General features: G+C 37.6%; 1 long non-coding RNA gene across 1 annotated transcript in view; it reads right to left on the reverse strand.

The window, feature by feature from the left end:
- The window catches only part of LOC136792995 (uncharacterized), a 257,566-nt gene that overhangs the window by 54,329 nt on the left and 180,060 nt on the right, over nt 1-23,177 (reverse strand). Inside the window, exon 2 of the long non-coding RNA XR_010837661.1 lies at nt 14,929-15,059. This is a non-coding gene — a long non-coding RNA (uncharacterized lncRNA). The remainder of the gene's footprint in view (nt 1-14,928; nt 15,060-23,177) is intronic.

Genomic DNA, 23,177 nt, shown 5'->3' on the forward strand with positions numbered 1-23,177 from the left:
CAGGCTTATGAATCTACCCTTTCTCAGGTCTTTTTGGCTGAGTCCTCACTTTGTCTGTCTTGTCCATTGTCAAGAAGACCATGTTTCAGCTGAAATCTTTGTAACATGTATTCATGATACAAAGAGTAAGACAAACTGCCTGAAAGTCTTTAATATTGGGTCTGTCTTACTATGAAATTCTCTAAATCACTGAATACTAAAAGTTTAGGGTATCAGCCGCAAAGAACTGCATTTGTATTCACACAAAACAGCAACCACAACAAAACCTGGAATGTAATGTCACATCCATCTCTGTTAGCACATCTGTCAAGCTAGATTGCCATGCAGTTTTTTAAAAGCTAATAGGAAGCATCAGCAATATAAAAAAATGCTTAGTGCTATCCAGACGCGGCTCCTCCTGTCTAAATTCCACTTCTTTCCCCAATTTACAAATGAACAAGGAATAGTATTCTGGTTGACAGAAGTCCTATAATATTAGCAGTAAGTAGGTTTTATTCACAATGACTCATTAAAAATGTATTTAATATTTTTATAAGTGGTTAGTCCTTAAAGTTTTTACAGTGCCCCATCCCCTAGATCCTGCCTCCACCTTTGCCCACTTTTTAAAAATCACTCATCCAAGCACTTACCACCCTCTGTCATGAATCACTGGATCTCTCTTGCCTTTCGATCTTCTGATTCTTGGAGGACAAACCTGATTTCTGCCAGGCATATATGAATAAGGACAAACCTGATTTCTGCCAGGCATATATGAATAGTTCTGTCCTTCCATCAATCATCTGAAAGACTCAATGACCAGGCAGGAGAACTAAGTTCTTGATTTTTTTCCTATCTTATTTTGAAGTGTCAAAAGTGGAATTAATGGGCCACAGAAAGGTGCTATTAAAAGAAAAAAGCAGATATAGGAAATGAAGTTCATGATCCAGAGACCAGGGATTTGCTCTTGATACACCTGGTAAAGGTATATTGGCTAAACTGACCTAGATGCAGGTGAAAAAACAGCCTTCTGCAAGCCAATATCATTAATTACACATGAATATCATATGCCTATTTCCTCTCCTGAAAAGTGGTTTTCCTCAATGGTCATAGCAGAAGGACCTCCAGTTCAACTAGAGCGGCTCTGTTTTAATCTCCTGTTCAAGTCATGGACAAGTCTTATGTGCATATGATCTAATTCATTAAAGAACCCCTTCAAATGGGCTCTGAACTGGGCACTATAATCCATACTGACCCCTGTATTAAAATTATACCCATGGGATTTTAACGTATGGACGTGACTAGTCAACACAGAGAGGTCAATGCCATTGAAAGGAAAAGTTAAGATTGACCAGTTTTGATCAGGCAGAAGCAGGAGCAAGGGGAAAGCCAAGTCAGAAAGCTTTATTGGGGTTTTTGTAGGAAAGGCAAGGCAGGGCAGGGCAGGGTAAACAGCTTAGCACTGGCTAGTTTGAATAATTCCAGTGGGCTTTAGGGCATAGGGGCTGCCCCTAGTTGCCTGGTACCTGGCCCTGTGTTGATTTAGAGCAGGGGAAGTATTGGTGTGTTGGATGGATCAACGAGAGTAGGGATGCAACAGGAGAAGTAGGAAGACCAAGAGAAAGTTGAGCACGATAGTCCAGATGAAAGATGATGTCGGCATGAATTAGGCTGTTGTGAGGGAGTACAGTAAGCAGTGGGTGTGTAGAGAATATTTTTGGAAGTTGGAACTTGTAGGTCTTACATCCAAGAATTCACTGAATTCTAAAATAGTGGGTAGGATTCCAAAGAAGAAGAAGATAAAAGATAGAGACTAAAGGGAAGTGTAGCTTCTTCTCACACTCAATTCTCCTCTCAATTCTTGGCAGGAGATGCAGGATTCTATCAATGTTCTATCAACGCTGAAGAGTCACTGACAGTGACAAGCACCACAGTTGATGGAGAGAAGACACAATGCTGAACAGCAGTTGCAGAGTGGGTGAATCTGGGAGATCATAGGATGAAGCCTCCTCTTCCCTAACAGATACTAAAGTGAGGTGACTTTAAAAATGTGGGAGTGATATGGAGACTGACTCCTAAGAATATAGCTGTGTAAGCTGTCCAGGAAAACAAAACAGACTCCAATCATCAGAAGTGGCTCATACTCTACCTTGTTCACTTGTGTTCTCCTATGTCTTTGTATCATGTCTGATACACTGATGAGAACATTTCAGCACCACGTAGAAAGGAAGAGCTCTCCTACGATACAAGAGCCCGTATAAGAGCTCATTAGGGGACTTCCCTGGTGGCACAGTGGTTAAGAATCTGCCTGCCAGTGCAGGGGACACAGATTTGATCCCTGGTCTGGGAAGATCCCACATGCCACAGAGCAACTAAGCCTACGAGCCACAACTACTGAGCCCATGTGCCACAACTACTGAAGCCCACGCGCCTAGAGCCCGTGCTCCGCAACAAGAGAAGCCACTGCGATGAGAAGTCTGCGCACTGCAACAAAGAGTAGCCCCCGCTCGCTGCAACTAGGTAAAGCCTGCACTGGCAAGAAAGACCAAGGCACCTCATGACATTTAGAGCTAAGATAATATCACCATGAAAAATAGACTTTGTGTCAAAAGAATCAAGGGACATAATTGGCTTTTTTCTCCCCTCTGTAGCTTGATCTTCAACTTTGTATTATATGACAAGGTAACATTTTTATAAACAAGTTGAGTGTCTGTGATCAGCCTTCCTATGAAATTAGTTTTGTCCCAAATGCCTGTTATTCCAGTTGTTAAATTACTTCACGTCATGCTCCAAGGCTTATATAGTATACAACAATCAAACGGGAACAACACTTTGCATAGCATTAAATGCCAAATATTCTCTGACACTCCAGTAACTGAATGACAGCCAAAAAAAAAATGTTTCTGCTAAGCTTCCTTGCTGTCCTGATTGCCAAGTAAGCCCAGCTTGGGAGATACTGGCTTGCCAAGTGTCAGTACCATGTTAATATCGTCATTATTCTCTCTAAGTGAAGTCTATAATGCCATTTCCTCTAAAGGTATTATTGATAGTGAGGATTACCATTACAATTTGTATAATTATTGCAGCACCAATAACTGAGTCCCCTTCATCAAATATTTATGTAACTATGCTGGCTCTCTCAGCAATCCGGATTTTAAAGGTGTCTGATGGACTGTTTTATAGAATCTTTGCTACTCAGCTGAATATTCAATTCATATGTGAGCTTCCTAGGCACTCAAGAGTAAGGAAAACTAGGGCACTCAATACGATTTTGCTCACAGATCAATGAGGATGAACCAGGGGGTGTTTACCGGGATGAGAAAGCTTCCTGCTCCCTTGATCAGCTAATTTTCCTGCTTTCTATAGTCAAGTGGAATAGCTCCTCCCTTGCTTTGCATCCAGGTACATATCAAAATTTAAAAATAGAAATTTTGCAAAGTGAAAGATATAAAGGAGACATTGCAAAACTACATGGCTGTATGGATGGTCCAGACAGAAGTCTCTATCTTTCTCTGATCTCTGTCATAAAGGACATAACAAAAATCCACTTGGGACTCTGGAGCTCAATCTCTTAGCCATCTTGGACCTTGGAGATTGAACGCTGACTTGTGCTTTTACATCATAAAGAGCTTCTTGGTCTATCATAGATTTGATGCTCTGGGAATTCTGGAAAGATTGAGAGGGGAGGTGAAGACTAATTCGAAGAGGGTATATGTGGGGTAGGGAGCGTATGATGTCATGGGCGTTTGAGCAGGGGTATAATAGAAATGAGAGAGGAGGAGCCAAAATAGTAAAAAAAAAATTCGAATTTTCCCAGGTTCTGTAGAAGAACCATATTAATGCCACACAGCATAAAGTGGGGGCCTGATGGAAATCTCTCTTTAGGAGAGTTATACTTTAAAACCCACGATAATTTACTTAAGAAAGGGCAATAGGGTTATGTGCATTCTTAGCGTTAAATTAAAGCAGTGTCTGGTGTGGTATTAAAAAGTCCCCCGAGGCTTCCCTGGTGGTGCAGTGGTTGAGAATCTGCCTGCCAATGCAGGGGACACGTGTTCAAGCCCTGGTCTGGGAAGATCCCACATGCCGCGGAGCAACTGGGCCCGTGAGCCACAACTACTGAGCCTGTGCGCCTGGAACCGTGCTCCACAGCAAGAGAGGCCGCGATAGTGAGAGGCCCGCACACTGCGATGAAGAGTGGCCCCCGCTCGCCGCAACTAGAGAAAGCCCTCGCACAGAAACGAAGACCCAACACAGCCAAAAAAAAAAAAAAAAAAAAAAACCAAAAAGTCTATGTAAGTCTGCTTAAAAAAAAAATAAAAAAAGTCCCCCATCACAATTGTACCATGAAGGTGATGGGCCATTAGCCTTCGTTAGCAAATCAGGGCCTGGTCTAAGCCTGCTTTCTGTCTGATTATAAAGACTGTGATACAGTCCAAGCCACTTAATCTGGACCCAGGTAATAAGCACATCTTAATTAAGATACCCCGCTGGGAACCAATTTAATGCAATATATATATATATATATATATATATAAAACAGGATTTCAATTCTGCTTTACCGTCTTTGTGCTAGATAATGGGGGTGGCTGGAGAAGCTTTATGTCACTAATTTCACAAACTGAATACAATCTCAGTATCTCAGCATGAGTATTTTGAAAGCTTAGAGGAGAAAAAAATGAAATAACATCAACTACTTTAGAATGGTGTAAAGGGAACAGTTTTTAAATGCCTTTTCATCAGTGTCTCATTTTTAGAAGGTACGTTACGTTTAAGTGCACTGATGATAACATTAATTGATCTCTTCTCTCTTTGTGTAGGTGCTTTGTAGGCTGTTCAATATTTCTTGAATTAAAAAAAAGTGTTTTCCCCCAAATTCCTTCTTTGATAATTTGAAAGAGAAAGAAGATTTGCCCTAATATCCTGAATTTGAAGAAAAATAAAGTAGATTATGAAGAACCTTTTAATAAAATTAGAGTGCTGGGTATATATATATATATATATATATATATTTTTTTTTTTTTTTTTTTTTTTTTTTTTTTGCGGTACGCGGTCCTCTCACTGTTGTGGCCTCTCCCGTTGTGGAGTGCAGGCTCCGGACGCGCAGGCTCAGCGGCCATGGCTCACGGGCCCAGCCGCTCCACGGCACGTGGGATCTTCCTGGACCGGGGCACGAACCCGCTCCCCTGCATCGGCAGGCGGACTCTCAACCACTGCGCCACCAGGGAAGCCCTGGGTATATATTTTTAATGCTTTATGTTTTGATGCCAACAGAATAGTTGAGTTTGATCAAGACTCAGACAACCATCTGCTTATTCATCCATCCATCTATCCATTTGTTCATCCATCCATTTATCCATTTGTTCATCCATCCATCTATCCATTTATCCACCCATCCATTTACCTATTATCCATTAATTTGTTTATTCAGTCATTTATTTCACAATCTTTATTGAGCATCTATAAAATTCCAAACCTTTAATGAATGCTTGATATTGGCATGTGAATAAGTTAATGTCTGAGGATGCTACCCTCTCTACAGGTTATAAACACAAAGCAAACTAGACTAGCAATGGCTACTGATGTAAAGAGCTTCAGAATGGGGTGGAGGTACTAGAGGAGTTGGCATATGATCCAAGACATGGACTTGATGATTCATTATGTAAAAGAACAGGACCCTATGGAGCCTTCCTGGGACAGACCCTTCCCACCCCACCCCTCCCTCCACCATGTCCTCTACCTGCCTCTTGTTTGTGGAAAAACTGTAGTTTTTCAGGCCTCCCCTGAGACACAAAAGTCTGGCTCAAGAATTAATGACTGAAAGAATGTGAACATGTAATGACAGAAACAGAAGTTGGGCCAGGAGAACTGATAACAACTTAAAGAGTAAATCAGTCATATGCAGTCACAGAATCTTTAGTTCCTCCCTGAATTACATAGATAACAGTATCTGATGTTCATTTCCTGAGTTGTTTTACAGATGTTAAAACCCCCACTAAATGGAAGAAGTTAATTATTTGATGATCATGAGCAAGTAGCCCTCACACCAGCTGGAGACTCAGGACTGATAATGTTAACTCCTATGACACCATGCTGTTACCTCATAATCAACCAGTCAGAGAACTGTGCACAAGCTGATCACATAGCCTGAGACTTCCCTCTCTCAACTTGCCTTAAAAAAATGCCTCCCTAAAACCCACTGAGGAGTTTGGTTTGGTGCCTACAGTAAATGCCGCACTTTCCTTCACTACAACCCAGTATAGGTACCTTGACTTTACTGCACATGAGCAAGTGGACCCAAATTTGATTCAGTAACAATTTTAGTAAATGTTTGTGAGGTGGCTTGAATCAGTGAGAGGTGACTGGAAAGTTATTGCAATTTACAATTTTATATAAAATCTTTTTGAAGTTCTATCCCCCAGAGTCAGTTTTAGTCCAGAATGTTATGTTTCCCAAGTTATAGAAAAGATATATATAAAGTTATATATAAAAGATATATCTGCTTATATCTCTATCTCTTGCCACACCTTAAGCTTTCTGCACTGCTTATTGCTCTTACTATTCTCCCCCCATTTATATCTTAAGCATTTTTTCAGGTTATCCTCTTTTTTGGGAGGATAGGGTACAGAGTGATGGCAGGTATCTTTTACATAACTCACCGAACTGTGATCCTCACATGAGTGAGGGCCTGGGGTACAAACCGAGAAAGCTAACTCCCCGGGGGTTTACATATTGATGAACTTTAAGTAATAAAAGACACGGGCCTTGAATATGTAACCTCTGTTCGTTTCATTTTGTTTGGCAGAGATTGCAAGAAAGTTCACAGCAGTGAACTGTAACAAATGGAACCTTGATTTCAATTGCATCACAATCTTGGGACTCATGGTAGGTGAGTTAAATGGCTATGCTTAATTTAATTAACTATTTTATAATCAATTGCATTTATGTGGCTAACATTTAACAAAATACCTACCAATTACTATATTGTATCTTTAAAACAATTCTAGGGGCTTCCCTGGTGGCGCAGTGGTTAAGAATCGGCCTGCCAATGCAGGGGGCATGGGTTCAAGCCCTGGTCCAGAAAGATCCCACATGCCGCGGAGCAACTAAGGTCGTGCACCACAACTACTGAGCCTGTGCTCTAGAGCCCGTGAGTCACAGCTACGGAGCCCACGTGCCACAACTACTGAAGCCCACGTGGCTAGAGCCTGTGCTCCGCAACAAGAGAAGCCACCACTCACCGCAACTAGAGAAAGCCCATGCGGAGCAACGAAGACCCGATGCAGTCAAAAAAAAACCCCAACCAAACAAATAAATAAAGTAAATAAATAAATTAATTAATTTTTAAAAAAGAATTCTATACTTTAAAGTGAGCCAGTGTATTTTGATACCTTACCTCAAACTCTTAAACTTCATAAGTTTCCTTAGGCCAGTTAGCAAACAGCTATTCAATAAGTATAACTAATTTGTGTGCTTACTTCTGCTAATGTAGATTGTATGTCACAAACCAAACAATTGCTGAGAAGTCATATTTTGCAAAGAAATGTAGAGGAAAGGTATTAGATTGTCAGAATGGAATTTCAAAGCTGTTTCACTACCTAGGGAGCCAAAAATTATGAATAATAATCATACATATTTATTATAGTATTTAAAACTTTGTAAATCATTTAATGTGCATTTTATCTGTTCATCCCAATGATTTATTTCTGAGGACCGTATCATTACTTCCTTTTACACATCAATAACTTCATATTCTGAAAAGTTGGCATTGAGCAAATAACTGAAACAGTTCAAACGTGAACATGTGGGTTCCTGAACTTGGCCCTTTTTCCCCACAAGTTCATGTGACCTCAAGGGTGTCAAGCGACAAAGAACATCTTATACATTTGTAAAATTTTAACAAATGGCATTTTAGTGTCTTCATCTACAGACCTTCTCTAAAACCTTTCCAAGTGACAGATAATACAAACTAAAACACAACCAATGTTAACACCACTAAACCACTTTCGAATATTCAGCATATCATTTAGAGTGGTATGCTGTATGTTGATCATTACAGCTCTCCTGTGGAACAGCTGTTGTTATTATTTCCATTTAACTAACTAAATGTTGAAGAGGTTAAGTGACTTGCCCTGGATGATTTAGCCTTAGACCTGGTATCCAGTCCTAGTCAGTGAGACTCTTAGGCACATGGACACCCCTTGCTGGTGTCCATAAACCATTAGTGTTTACTGCCTCAAATATGCCGTCTCAGAATTCTAAATTTTATCCTAAATCTGAAAGTCATGTACCTTTGCCTCCAGTTATTGCTGTTCTATCATTTTCTGCACAGAAGCATGAAGGCTTGTCTTGCAAACCTGAAACTCTCAGCAAACCTCAGTGCATTATTATCCTTGAACTGTTTAGTTTGCTCAATTGTTCTAAATTGTTTATCTGTCTTTGTAAGTGGTTGCAGGTAGCCTGGGACAACCACCACAACAGTAAGATGTCTTTTCTAATTAGCGCAAAGATAAAACGGGTTAATTGGAAAGAAAAAGGAGTCTCCAGAAGCAGCTAAAACTTACAGAAACAAGAAGTCAATAATTCTTTCTTCTCTGTTTTTCTCTCCCTTTCTCTCTGTTGCTCCTAACCTCCAAAGTTTCTGATCTCTCCTCTTTTCTGCTTTCTACAACTCTGGCTTCCTCTGCTTGAATAAGAAGAACTTGGCTGCTCCATTCCAGACTTCACTCCTTCAAAAGACCACCATCATCTGACTGATTCAGGAGCATTTCTCTTTTAATTCAAATTATTAAGATTATGTATCTATTTCTGGGTTTAAAAATTCTATTCCACTGATGTCTTTGTCTATCCTTCCACCAATTCCTCCACCAATTCCATAGGCTACTAATGTAGCTGTACAACTATTCTTGGAATTGGGTAGACTGATTTCCTCCTAGTTTATTCTTCCTTTACAAAATTGTTTTAGCTATTCTAAATCCTTTCACTTTCTATATAAGTTTTAGAATAATCTCATCTATATCCACAAAAAATTCCTGGGATTTTGATATGAACTGTGTTAAACCTGTATATCAGTTTAGGAAGAATTGACATCTTCACTGTGTGTGTTTTCCCTTCCTTGAACACAGTATGTCTCTTCGCTTATTTAGATCTTCTTTGACTTCTTTCAACAACGTTGTGTAGTTTTCAGCAGAAAAAATGGTGACATATATTAACATAGTAACATGTTTCCTAAGGATTATTGTTCTGTTCCCGAAATAGAACTCACTTTGTCAGAAAAAAATTATTAAGAGATATATATGTTTTATCTTAGCCTTGCCTATGTATTAGTCTCCTTGGTCCCAACAGCTATGACTAATGTAGTCAAAGAAGATCATGTGATCTTTAGGGCATCTTAGGATCACTTCTACAGTAGATATAACACATTGCTGACCACTTCAAAGCAGAATGAGTGAAGTCAGCCCTCCACCCCCCAAAATAATTTTTTACAAGCTGTCTCAGTTTATTAGATTTCAAGAAATTTTGGTGAAAAGAGGGAGCTAGATCTCAGAATCTGAGACACGTGTTAATTTTCCAGAATAGCAAATGAGATCACATTGTCTCTTATGATACGTTTATGCTCTAGAGATCTTGGTTTTCTATTCTGAAGATCACAGACTATTACAACATTCTGGGGAAGCATAAAGTTGTATAGATTTTTGGGGAACTTAGGCTCATTGAGTCAATCTTGCAATTTCAAAATATTCTACAAAAGTAGCTTTAATAGCCAGTCTAAGTGAGAAAGATGGAGCTATTTATACCAAATATTAGTCAACTTATCAGTGAAAGCTAGTCCACAGCGGGCATAAACAATGGAAGATATAGCTGCTGCCACACTATTTCAAACCTTAAACAGCTAGAAGATTTGCTTGTATGTGTGTCACTTGGCAATGCTTGGTTAAACAGACAAAAATAACTGTCGAAGTCTCTGGACTTCTGGAGACAGAATTCCCTCCACTCTCTTCACCCACTGCTAACCATCTTTGATGAATGACTATTTCCTCCACCAAGTGTTTACTTGGTAACCAAAGTTTTATTCAATCTTGTCTATTCTGTTGATGATGACTAGTGGACTTGCTCAAGAAGCCCATTCCTGGGAGGAGGGGACAGTGTAGCTGCCCTTGACTTGAAAGGAGTCACAGGGAAGTGCTGATGGAAATGAGTACAGTTAACAGATGCACATCAGCACTGTTGACTCAAGATAATTGAAGAGAGGCCTTCGGCTCCTGGGTTGAGGTAGGGAAAAGAGAAAAGGCATCTTTACTGTTCACCAGAGACAAAGGCCAGGGCAGGATACGCTGGACCCACTGTATCGAATTGGCTCCCTATGCCAGATTCGTGGACATAGCCTGACTGGACACACTAACTGCCAGTGCACTGATATAGAAAATTCCATGCACGTACAGAATAATCTAAAATTCTGGTTTGGGGAGGTTGAGATTCCTCAGTACATTGGAGAGATGTGTATGTTGGAATTTCACTACATGTGGATATAACTAGCAGAGGAATAAATAATTTTTAAAAAATTTTCTATATTTAACTAAATAAAGGTAGATAGATAACTTTCCACCTTACAATGATATACAACTATTTTGTTCAGTTTTTAAAATTATAAATTAAAAAACTGAAGATCAAAGAATTTGAGTGGCTTGTTTAAAATACCAGGATTAATTTGGATAGTTCAAAACTATAACTATGTTTTATTGATTTTTCTTCCCAGTGCTTTTCCCTTTGGCACATCACCCCAAAATTAAAAAGAAAATGCAAACAGAGAAAAAAACAAACTTACAATTTGGAAAAAAAATACAACAGGGAGTTCACAAGACAATAATCTAAACATGTTCAGTAGATGGTCTACTGAAAAATGTAATCTTTCGAGGCTCCGAAGAGTTTATCTAATTTTTTATTACATTTCCCATTGTGTCCATGTTCAGTTGTCTCAAAACTGAACACAGAAAGAATTTTCATTTTTGTGACTCTTTTTCTATTCCCTCTGTAACAATAAGACACTGATATTCTCAGGTTTTTAAAAAACAGTTGGAACGGGCTATATCACTTTTTCTTACAGACAACATGAGACTCAAAATTTCTTTATCATATTACTAGTTTGGGAAAGAGGAAAAATGAGCCTCTGTAACGATTGAGCCAATCGTCAAAACTTTAGCCAGAACTGACCAGAGAGGCATATTTGGGAGGGAGAGAGTTTGAAGTTTGAAGGTAAGAGATGACAGGTATTATGAGGGGTACTATCTAAAATCTGCTTGAATAAAGAGTGCTTTTTCTTTTTTTCCTTTTTGGTTTTTTCTTAGAATCAATTCATATTGCTTTTTGATTCCAGAGATACTGGAATATTCATGTACTGAAAAGTAATTCAAAGTTTCTGCTTCTAAGAAACTTATGGATTATAAAGAATTGAATATAAAGGGAAGGAAGACTGTCCTGAGGGGCACAGAAATCCTCCTTGTCTGGCCCCAAGGTATTTTTCTCTCTTAATTATCTATAACACACACTTCGGAATCTACTATTCCCATAGATATCCTTATTTCTCTTAAATGAAATTTTATCCAGATGTATATTGAAACTTCTCGAAATGTATATCAAAACTTTCTCCTACATCGCCCTCTTAATAATTTCCCTCATGTAGAAACTGCTCCTACTCTGAACTTCTGAAACTCTGCAATTCTTTCGTATATTCTCTTTGTTCTGGGAAGTTTTCCTGACCCTACTGCCTCCCCTCTTGGAAAGCTTGTCATAAAGAGGCTTTATCTCTTCTTCTAATCTTTGTTTTCTCTGCACACACATATATAGTCTAATCTTTCATTTGTAGAGCTTTAATTTTCAAAACACTTGCCACTGGTGTGTGTTGGAACCCTGAACTCCCCTTCTTACACCAGATTTTGTCTTTTGTTCATCAGCTGATGAACTATTTCATTTTCCCACATAGTGTGTCTACCTGCTGTCACCATCCACATCAGTAGCATGCCAGTTTGTGCAACTACTTGAATATTTATTGAATTTGCCTGATTTATAAAAACAGTGGGCTGGGCCTCCCTGGTGGCGCAGTGGTTGAGAGTCCACCTGCCGATGCAGGGGACACGGGTTCGTGCCCCGGTCCGGGAAGATCCCACATGCCGCGGAACGGCTGGGCCCGTGAGCCATGGCCGCTGAGCCTGCGCGTCCGGAGTCTGTGCTCCGCAACGGGAGAGGCCACAACGGTGACAGGCCCGCGTACCACAAAAAAAACCCCCCAAAACAGTGGGCAACAGGGAAAAGTACCTATAGTAGTGATAAAGTGCAGTGTCAAAAAGTGTAATGAAATTAAAAGCAAGATAGACAATATTAAAATGCACATCAAAAGCAATACATGTCAATAGTTAGCTGGACGCTCATAAGCCAGCTATCCATATGTTTGATTTTGAAACAAAAGAGCAAAATTAAAGAAATTATAAGAAAAGCTCATATTATGTTATTGAAATTGCATCTGAAATAAAAGGTAAAATCAGACACGTTTTAGTTCTCTGAAAATAGAATTACCATAATAATTTGTAATTCTAATATTTACAATTTGCAGTTTTGAATTTTGGCTGCATTTTTAGAAAAGTATTATTTATGAGGTTGGCAAATTCCTCCATTACTTAGCTGGATTGATGAACATGACCATGGCTCCTCCTTGCCAGTATTTCTCACATTGCTAGTCTTTCGGATACAGAAGAAAAATATTACTCTCCTCTCTTTTTTGTGCGAATGAAAATGAAGGACCTGAGGTTAAGGTTTCTCCTCTAATATCACATAAAGAAAACAGGGTAGCACCTGAATTAAAATTCAAGTTTTGCCTTTAGATCTAAGGGCTGCTTCTCATTTCTTTATTCTATCTTACGTGAATATAGTCAATATAACCCACTAAATTAGTGGACACCTTTCCATAAGATGTCAATGAAAGACATAGTAATCTGGCATGAAAAATAGTTATAAGACAATTAAATGGCATACAGTAATCTCTGATGCTAAAAAGTTATTGAAAATTTGCTTTACCCATCTCCCCACAATATTTCCCTCACACTGAAAGCTTTCCTTTCTCTTATGCAGAATATCCACAATGTGATTAAATCCAACTCACAGAGTCCTTGTCTCTCTTCCTTCACTTTCTGGTTCAGCATTTTATTATGTGGATGATTTAAGCTGCTATGTTTATTTCAACTCGCTTGCCTCCATGTACATCAATATTCAAATTCCACAGAGTCAAAAAGGACAAGGTAGTTGATATATGATGGAAGGATAATTTTTCCTTAGATACGAGAGAGGGAAATATAAAGCACTTATAAGTCTTCTTTAAAACTCTTCTGCAAATATTTGTAATTTCACTGCGGAGCCATGAACATGGACAATGTGAATACCCTTATTGTATTTTCCATAGCGAGAAATGATCACTTTAGAATATATTAGTAAAACAATCAGGGCAATGAATGTTTGTCCTAAAGTGATCATTTCACCTGGGGCAGTTCTTTAGACTGTTGAGATCTAACATCTAAAAGACATCGAAACTAACTGAATGCAGGGGTTAGAAAACACAGTGATTTTTTAAACATCTACCCCGGTGAAAGCAACTGAAGGCAGCAGTATTTTATCTCCTCACAAGACTGAGTTGAATCCCAGCCACTTGTCGCAGGTTTAACAGGTATTTAACCTCATTAAACATTATAGCCCTCTTCTTAAAAATGTGGATACTAAACCAATCTCACAGCATGAGTTAGGAGAATAAATGGTTATAGAAGCACTGTATCTGGCCATAGAGTGGATCCTCAATAGCTCATATCCTTTACCTTTATATTCAAATCCTAATGAAGTTTGTGTTTTCTACTCTCAAAGCTTCAGCAGAAGTTTTTTAGATGAGAAAAAAAGTAATATATATTTTAAATAGCTAATATGTCAACCAGTAAATATAACGCCAATATACGGTGAATACAATGCCAGTTGTACAGACTAATGCCTAATCAACTTTAGAAAATTGTTGTGTAAGAAGTTCTTGGTGGCAGGAAGAAGAGTATCAAGTGAATTAACATGGATAGGAACAAGGAACAGAACTATAGTAGTGAACAGAAGGATATGAGGAGTAGACCGGTAATTTTCTCAATGAGAGAGGTCATGGTGAGAAGGGAAAGTCATTCACCAATAAGGTCCGGGTGCTAAAAGAAGGCAAAAGTGTGTTCCCTGGATATTTGTTGTTGCTGTTGTTTGTTTGGTAGTTGATTCCCCTGAGCAACCAATATGGTAGACAAACTTACAGATTTAGATGTAGCTCTTCAACCTACTGAGTAGAAGACAGGACTTGGATAAAAAGTGCTTCATTAGTTACGGTTCAAAAACACGTGGGTTGCTAAACTGCTATGCTGAGGCTTCAGTCACTGTTAATTGGGAAATAGAATGGGTTAAAAGCTTTCCGTTTTCACTCTGGGGAAGTAACCCCATAATTTGACGTAACTAAGTGTCAGACATAAGCAAAATGTCCTCATTATTCTTCTCCCTGCCTTCCAATGATGCTGCACCTACAGTGGAGCCTCCTTTCACCCAGTCACCTGCACTAGAAATGAAGGCTCCTCAATCCCTTCTCTTCCTCATCCACCCACTTCCAATCAAGCTGTCCTTCATCTCACCTGATCTTTCCACCCCATTAACTGCTGCCTTAGTCCACAATTTCTTGCCTGGACGTTTTCAATAGCCCTTGTCTCAGAATGGCCATTTTCAGGTTCTCCCCCTCTAATCCCTCCATCCCTCTGAAGAGCCATCTTTCTGAGAGTTAAATCAGCCATACAACTCTTTGGCTTGAACTTCCTCCATGGAGTCCAATGACAATTTACACTCTAAAAGCTTTAGCTATGTCACATGACTACCTTTGCAGAATCATATAAGGCCACTTACTCATTTTGCAGCTTATTTCCAGCCATGTGGAACAGTCTGTCTTCTTCCAGCCGTGATTTCTCAGGCCCCTCTATGGCCCCTCTATCTGTGCACGTGGTGTATTCTTGTCCTGGAATTCCCCATGTTCAAGTCTGCTTGGAAAACACATTTTTTTTGTTTGTTTGTTTTAAATCAGCTTGTTTAACACATTACTCTTTTGTGAATCCCTGAATATCACCCCCTGACAAACACCACTAACCCCCACCGCCCACCCAAATAAAAGATAATCCCATCCTTCTTTGAGCCATACAGCATAGGGATGAGGTACCCTGACTCTGTAGTCGGACAGTTCAGTTCCTAACGGAGTCTCCACCCCTCCACATTATTTCAGGCAGACAAGTCAAACTCTCTCATCCCACGTAACGCTCAGGAAGATGAGAATGATCATAGTATGCCTACACGTTAGGCTACTGTGAGCATCCAATGAGATTATATTTGTAAATATTTAATTCAGTGTGTGGCAGAGATGATGTGCTCAATAAATGATTGCTCTTTTAAAAATTATGAAAACAATTATACTCCAATAAAGATGTTAAAAAAAATAAAAATAAAAAAATAAAAATTATGATTACCAAACATCACAGAGCACTGTGATTAGTGTTAAAACACAGGAGGACTTGTATACATGCTATTTCTTTTATAAGACTTCAAGTTCCTTGAGGGAAAGAACCACAGTGTCTTCACTTCTTCATTCCTGTACCTCTGGTCTCAGCACTGGTCTAGGACATGCTTTTTGAATATATGAATAATTTTTTTTCCAAAATAAGACCTTTTTTTCTTTCTTATGATTTATTGACATTCACCTCCCTTGTGAGAAGGGATTTTAGGCAGTGGTATTTTAGAAAAACACAACTGTGCTGTACTTCAAAAAGACACTTCTTGGATGCCACGTTTAAGTGAGAATACGTCAGGAAACAGTTTCTACACAGCAGGTTGTTAGATTAAACAGGGACGCCCTTGGTTTGCAGGCCCAGACAGAAGCCAGTTTACTGCCTGCTAATCTCTGTAAAGTATACTATTCTGATCATTACCCATAGGTATCTTCAAAGAGAATAAAACCCAATTACCTTGACAATATCCACTAGTAAAAGGAGAATGACTATTAACTAAAGTGTTTTTTTTTTTTTTTTAATCAAAAGCTTTGGGAAAAGACCCCTTGCTATCTAAGAGTGAATCAATACAACCCAACAGGGTTTCAGAGGAAATAAAACTTGGAAATGAACAGCCCTGGATAACCTAATTCATATTACAAATACCTCTTCGGTGTTTTCTTTATGAGACTTAAGAAAATTAGATTACTGCATGCAAGAACCATAGAAATGTTCATACATTTTGACCCAGTAAGCTCAGTATAGAAATTATTAGTATAAGCAAACAAATTAGGGTGGTATTTATCTCATGGCTTTGGCGGGATTATTAAGTGAGAAGATACATGTCATTTCATTTGAAAGCACCTACTGCACTATCTAGCACATGTTTAGAGTCTTAAGTGTGTTTCCATGTTTTCTTTTGTATTCCCTCCCTAAAGAGCAGCTTATTGTCTATCTGAGATCAGTTTATTGGCCATCTATAGATGCTCAATATTTCCCCCGAATTGAAATAATTATATATGTTATATGTGATTATACAATGTATATGATTATAAATATATATGATTATATAATACATATGATTACATAATATATATAATTGTATATTATATATTATTCCATATATAAATATATATGATTATATATTACCACCACACACACACACACACACACACACACATACACACACCACACATACATCTTTCCTATAGTTCCTTCCCTCAAAGAACTTTCAGTCTTAAAAATAACATGTTAAAAAGTCATTATCTTCTAAGAGTAACCATTTATTAAGCACACATACATAAGTTATGTATATATATAACATATATATAATTTACACATATCATAACTAGTTATATTTATATCTTATATATCATTTACTTCATATAACTTACATATACATCGTGTATATATATAATTACTAATCATATACATATATGTATACATGGTATTCCTTATAGGTATACAATTTACACACCTTTACTAATAATTTGCATATATCATTATACACACACACACACACACACACACACACACACACACAGGCAGTTAAGTCTATTGAGAGAATATATATATTCTCCAAAGCTGTAAAATGTCTCAATAGATAAAGTCATCGTGGTTTTTTTCTCTTTCAATGTGCTTGTTTTAGGGTTCGGTGTTGTAATTATTTTTTGAATGAATCTTTCCCGATTAAAAAACATCCCTGTTTAACAAGCAAAGATCCAACACAGTACACATTTCATTATCATTGTCAAACATTAAATTATTTTAAATCCCAGCTAATCTTTCATGACCTTGCCTACAACATTGTTACCAGTAACAAAGTACACAGATAGAGAACATTCCTTTTATAATATAGATAACACATTTTAATAAATAGCAGGGGCAGGACACTGCCTTTTCAGATGTTGCCAACTAAAGCCTGCCAACAAAAGCACTGGAGGTGAATCCCCAGTGGTAAAGACTCAGCTATTGGGAATTTAGCTAGCTGCACATTTTCCAAACAGAATTGTATTTTACAATCATTCTTATTACAGTAATTGGAACACTAATGTTACTTAATGAGTGACCTGAGAGATGGAAATGTGTCAATCAAAAGGTTTTGAAATGTTTTAAAATTCTTCACTTTTTTAAAGGGGAAAGCCACTAAGCAATAAATCATGGAGCTTTCTAATTTAATTCACCAATGTCCCTATAAGATAAGAATCATTATCACCTTTTGTAGACTAAGAAAATAAAAGCACATCATGGACTAAACCAAAAGAACACTCCCTTTGTCTTGATTTCAAAATCTGTGTTTGGGGAATTTCCTGGTGGTGCAGTGGTAAAGAATCCGCCTTCCAATGCAGGGGACGCAGGTTCGATCCCTGGTCAGGGAACTAAGATCCCACATACTGCTGGGCAAATAAGCCCGCGTACCACAACTACTGAGCTTGTGCGCCTCAACTAGAGAACCTGCACGCCGCAAACTACAGAGCCCATGCGCTCTGGAGCCCGTGCACCACAACTAGAGAGAGAGAAAAAAAAAAAAACCTGCATGCCACAACTACAGAGAAGCCCACGCATTGCAGTGAAAAGCCCGCACGTTGCAACAGAAGATCCTGCGTGTCTCAACCAAGACCCAACACAGCCTAAATAAACAAATAAATAATACATAAATCTTTTAAAAAAACCCCAAAAAACCTGTGTTTGAAATGGGCATAAGGGGAGAGGTGACTCACATTTACTGAAACTTATGATTTAGAAGATATCATAGTACTTTTCTTATCCTTTAAAAATAATGTCGCTAAGTATTATCATGCTGATAATTTCATAGCTGAAAACTCTGAGGGCCGAGATGACTAAGGTAAATTTTCCAGGGTCACATGACAAATAAAATGTGTAGCCTAGATCTGCAGCCTTCCTTATTTATTGACACACTTTTAAAAAAATGACATACCTGAACTCGGATGTCTAAAATAAGAGCTTCACTCAAAATTTTGATATGAATTAACAACTCTCATCATCCCAATAATCTAAATCTACACACATGCCCTCAAAATTTGAAGTCCCTTTGTCCAGTCTTTACAGGATGACTGAATGAGGCAAATGTACCCAAACATCAGACTTGCTATTGATTAATCAGCAATGCTATCAGCTATTATTTATGGAGATTTTACTATGGGTCAGGCACTGCATGAAACATTTTATATGTAGTATTTCATTTAATTTCCAAAAGAACCCTCCCTGTGAGGCAGTGTGGTAGACAGAATCTAAAGAGACCCTATTCTTCACCCTGAAAAAACACATTCTTAAACACTAATCTTGCTACTGCTGTAGAGAGACTTTGTTAGTAGAATTAAGGTTACTAATTGTAAATAGAATTAAGATCACTAGTCAGCTGACTTTAAAACAGGGAGATTAACTTTTTGATTATGTGGGTGAGCCCAATGTAATCACATAAATCCTTAAAAGCAGAAGAGGAAGGGGGCTTCCCTGGTGGCGCAGTGGTTGAGAATCCGCCTGCCGATGCAGGAGACACGGGTTCGTGCCCTGGTCCGGGAAGATCCCACATGCCGCGGAGCAACTAAGCCCGTGAGCCATGGCCGCCAGGCCTGCGCGTCCGGAGCCTGTGCTCCGCAATGGGAGAGGCCACAACAGTGAGAGGCCCGCATAGCATACCGCAAAAAAAAAAAAAAAAAAAAAAAAAAAAAAAAAAGCAGAAGAGGAAGGCAGGAGGAATGCAACAAAAAAGGAGATGAGAGATTCACGATGTGAGAAGGGTTTGACTTCTTACTGGCCTTGAAGATGAAGGAGAGCAGAAACCAAACTCTTCATCACTACAGTGAACTGCCCTCCTAGCTAACTATTTTGAAGATTTCTTATATAAATCATCTGATTTAAAAAATGTGTTAGCAGCTTCCAAATATAACGTATTTTAAGATTTCCAAATATAAAAGTTTTAAGTTATTATTATAAACGAAGAGTTTCTGTAACAATGGCAATGCAAGATTCTATTTTGAACATTAATTCCATTTGAATACAAATATTTTGATGTAAAAAAACAATTAAAAGAAAATTTTTGCAGGGTCATGTTTACTCCCTAAATCACAGACACAAATAGTTAATATTTTCTTTACTGTTAATAAAATTTTCTCCACAGGTTGGTACACATGAATTTTCATTTTGAGAGATAACAAAGGGAGAGATATTGGTGCAAATTGGAAATGGAATGAAACAGGATATTTATCCTGGTTTAAAATATTTCATCGTTCATCATATGCCATTTTGAACTAACTCATGAAGGGTAAAGATGTCAGAATTTTTTATTTCACAAAAAACATGCAGTGTTTGCTATACTAGAAATTGTTAGTTGTCTAAATTCTAAATACTCTGTTTCATTCCATTTCTAATTTATACCCATGTCTTCCCCATAGCATATCTTAAGATAAAAATCTATATGCAGCATTTTTTTTGTTGTTAATAAGAATTTTAATGCTAACTGGATGGGGCAAGGATTCACCACCTACTGAAAAGTTAAAATACATTCTCTGTTTCTTGCATGCCAATCTGATGAATAAGACAATAAGACCTATTTGTAATTGTGGGTAAGAGATGACAGTCAATAAATAAAAAGAAAATATATTTGATCATTAAACAAACACTAATTCAAAAGCAAATTAAATATTTATTTGGGGGAAAAAGAGCTCAGATTTTATTCTTACTTTTTGGCAATGTCCCCTGTGCCCATTCAACCTAAAGGAACTACTATAGGTTCCCTAAAATAACATAGATAAATGCAGTCTTTTTAGTATATTTTAATAATTTATGTATTTAATATATATGTATAATATGTTTTTAAAATAATTCTGGCTCATCTATTATATCAGCTGGGAATATACTTATCGAATGAAAGATCTATTACCCATTCTTCCTTTCCTCCCTATATCAGAATTACACATTCTCTTTCTTTGTCACAGAATTTTCAGTATCATCCATCAGAGTGGGATGAATTTACTTTACCATCCTATTGATAATAGATCGTCCATATGACTTACTATGGAGGATGAAATGTGGGAGGAACTGACCCTGTGACATTTCCCAGCTCCCACTTCAGACCCAAGAGACACTAGTCTTCTGCTCGTTCTTTTGCCCTTCTGCCCACGTTGGAAGTGCCTCCCCTATGTAGCTGCTGCCCCTCAGCATGGGTCTCAGAATGCATACTTGGATGAGATCTGAAGAATGCACAGTGAAGAGCCAAGTCTAACCAGTTATTCAGCTTGAAGCCAAGTCACCCAGACAGGCCCAGCCAGGATCAGTGCACCCAAAGCCAACCTGAAGATATATAGGTGTGTTCAGCTGAGGTCATCAGAATTGGCCCAGCTTAACCACATACACATGAAGTAATAAATGCTTACTGTTGTATGCCATGGGTTGTATGTTATGCAGCAGAGGTGCAGAAATAGCTAACAGATACACTTTCCCATTTGTATATTTGAGTAAACTGTCTCTTAACCTCCAAAATTGCATCTAAATTTCCACCTGCCTTCCTTGTGAGGCACTGATCTCTTTCTTTACTTCTTTACTTCTTCTTCATCTCAAGCACATTTTCTTTTCTTTTTTTTTTTAGTTTACCCATATGTCCACAATAATATTAATTTCATTTTACTGAAATGTCCTGCCTGTGAATTTGTCTCTCTCAGTAGATGATATGCTACTGGAAGGCAAGAAATGTGTCTTAATAAATTTGGGGGGGCTATTATCTATCAGAGTGCTTCACCTGTAGCTGGTAGTAAATGTACTTTTCTGAATGATGGAATGAATAGATAGCTCAATGGATTTTCCATTCATTTGATGTAATTTTTCCATCTGGGTATTCAACATGCTATATATTGATCTGTGAAAATTCTTGGTTAGAAGGAAAATGAGAATATCAAACCTACTCAAAAAAAGCAGTAGTGTCAGTTTCTCATCATTATTTGAAAGCATCTGTCATAGTATCCTCTTAGTTAAATTCTAGAAGAAATCTCCCTTTTTTTCCCCCAAACATAATGGAGTGAGCTGAAAATCCTTCTTCCTTAATAAGTTGTAACTTACTGATGTTTCAAAAATGATATATTCTGAGATTTCACTCATTATGCATTTTTAGCATTACAAGTTTGAATCTCAGTGTAGGGTTGGAAAAATTGATGATCAGGCCACTGCTTGCTATATGTGCTAGGAATATAAAGGAACCAATTGGAGGAATTGTGAAGGACAGTTAGTAGAGCTGTGGCTTTCTCTTAACACAGCACCTGACCAAACCATCACGTTGAACTTGAGCCAAGGTACATGCAAATATCATGTCAAATACTTGATAGAGATTTGTGGAAAACCCAAAACTTATTTGATTTCTTGGGGTTTTTTTTCAAATAATTTTCAGTTTTATTAAACTATGATCAGAGTGATATTTGTAGTAGTTATGGAAGTTACTGATTGAGTTTTATTTTTAAATATGTTAAATCTTTATAAATGTTCCATGTGTGCTTGTTAAGAAGTCTAATTTTTTCTGCCCTTGTGAGACAGTTTATCCTTTTGCTAGAAATCCTAAGGATAGTTCTTAAATCTTTACAAATTAAAAATTTTTATTAGTGTATATCATGGAGTTGATCATTGCAGGTCATTTTTCAAGGTACCTGGTGGGCCCTTTAAATATGTTGATACAAGCTTTCTTCTATTTCTGGAAATTCTTCTTGTACAACAGTTTTAATATGAATTTTGTTCCATCATCTCTTAGCTTCCACAGGAACTCCAATTGTACAGATGTTATTTTTTCTTTGACTATCTTCAATTTCAACCATTTTTTCTTGCACATTTTTACTTAACTAATTTTCATTGCATGATTGTTTCCTTGTTTTCTTCAATGCCTTTTTAACGTTTCTCATTTAAATATCTTTTTCCTGTAGCACTTTGGAATTTAGTCATAATTTCTAATATGACTTTTCTTTTTCTTCTATTTCTTTCCAGAGATCATCAATTCTTATTTCATTTCCTCCTTTTCTTTCCAATTTTTATTTTTAAAATTTCTGATTCAATTTGTTTTCTCATATCCCTAAATGCGTGCACATACTTAATTCAGTTTTGAATGTTGTGTTATATAGGTTTTTGTTGTTTGAGACACACATACACACACAAATACACACTAATACACACGTAGCAGTTGAAGAATGTTCATTCCTAGGATATTCTGTGGTCAGATCTGTTAGTTTGTAATACCTTATAAGATTCCTAGTTCAAGAGTGCCCTCTTCTGTCAGAGTAGAAAATTATGTTTCTTTTCTTTTCTTTTCTTTTTTTTTTTTTTTTTTTTAATTCGTTTGTTTTAGGGGCTAGGACAGTTGAGTGATCTTTGATATCTTCTACTTTATTTTATCTTGCAGAATTCTTGCTTTCCCCACCCCCCCTTACTATGTACTTCAAACGTGTCTCTTCTTTTCACCACTTTCCCCCTACAAAGATGTTTAACCTTTTCCTTGCTTTGATTTACATGCATGTTTTAAGCATTTTCAGAGGGTAGTCTACCTCTTTCTGACACGGTTTTAGAAAAACTGAAAAAACCTAAGGATAAATCCTCTAATTTCTGTTCAATAGAGTTTTCTCCAAA

Source organism: Kogia breviceps, chromosome 18, assembly GCF_026419965.1.
Source record: "Kogia breviceps isolate mKogBre1 chromosome 18, mKogBre1 haplotype 1, whole genome shotgun sequence".
In the NCBI taxonomy this organism is placed as follows: Eukaryota; Metazoa; Chordata; class Mammalia; order Artiodactyla; family Physeteridae; genus Kogia; species Kogia breviceps.